Source organism: Schistocerca nitens, chromosome 4 (genome assembly GCF_023898315.1).
Source record: "Schistocerca nitens isolate TAMUIC-IGC-003100 chromosome 4, iqSchNite1.1, whole genome shotgun sequence".
NCBI classification, from domain to species: Eukaryota; Metazoa; Arthropoda; class Insecta; order Orthoptera; family Acrididae; genus Schistocerca; species Schistocerca nitens.
Window position 1 is genome coordinate 266,585,109 of NC_064617.1, and position 1,169 is coordinate 266,586,277.

A 1,169-nucleotide genomic window follows, 5' to 3' on the forward strand; every position below is an offset into this window, starting at 1 on the left:
GACTCAAACACGGGACCTTTGCCTTTCGGGGCAAGTGCTCTACCATTCTCTTTTTTATTATTATTATTTTTTGTTGATCTCATTTTGTTCGTTATTGTTCTATCTGTTTGTTCAGGGCGGAAGTCCCATGACGCGCGTTCATGTGCATCATTGATCCATTACCTCAGTTTTTAATTACATAGGGCCGCTAACCCTCTGACCGAACACGCTGAGCTACCGTGTCGGCTCGCATCTGAGCTACCGACACACGATTCAAGGCCCGTTCTCACAGCCTTAATTCCGCCGGTACCTCGTCTCCCACCTTCCAAACTCCACAGAAGCTCTCCTGCAAACATTTCAGAACTAGCACACGGTCCGGCACGCAGTTTTAATCTGCCAAGGAGTTTCATATCAGCGCACACTCCGCTGCAGAGTGAAAATTTCATTCTAAAGGGAATGTATTATTTCAGCTAGCTTTATACATCAGATTTTTAAAATCTGTGGCGAAAGCACTCGGGAAATTTTTGCACTCCGTCTTCAGGCCACAAGTGGCCCATCGGGACCATCCGACCGCCGCGTCATCCTCAGTTAAGGATGCGGGAAGGAGGGGCGTGTGGTCAGTACACCGCTCTCCTGGTCGTTATGATGGTTTTCTTTGACCGGAGCCGCTACTATTCGGTCGAGTAGCTCCTCAATTGGCATCACGAGGCTGAGTGCACCCCGAAAAATGGCAACAGCTCATGGTGGCCTGGAGGGTCACCCATCCAAGTGCCAGCCACGCCCAACAGCGCTTAACTTCGGTGATCTCACGGGAACCGGTGTATCCACTGCGGCAAGGCCGTACTCGGGAAATTGGATGTCGATAATTTTCCTGCTCACACCTCGATCCTTGTTGGTGATTTTTTGACGAAAAACGAAACCGTTATGCTGCCTCAGCCATTGTATTTGTCGGACGTGGCCCCGTGCGACTTCCTTCTATTCCAGAGGCTGAACAGAACTATGCAAGAATATCGTTTTGCCACCGTTGAAGAGATGAAGCAGAATCTGAGGCAGCTAAGAACCATGACGGAAAGTAAGTTCCAAGAGTGCTTCCAAGGTTGGAAAAAGCGCTGGCACAAGTGTATTATGTCTGAGTGGGATTCGTTTGAAGAGGACAAACTTGATGATGAATAAATAAAGAGTCTATAAGA

General features: G+C 48.5%; 1 pseudogene; it reads right to left on the reverse strand.

The window, feature by feature from the left end:
• Window positions 1-707: 707 nt before the first annotated feature.
• LOC126253766 (5S ribosomal RNA) lies at window positions 708-825 on the reverse strand (annotated as a pseudogene).
• Window positions 826-1,169: the final 344 nt, after the last annotated feature.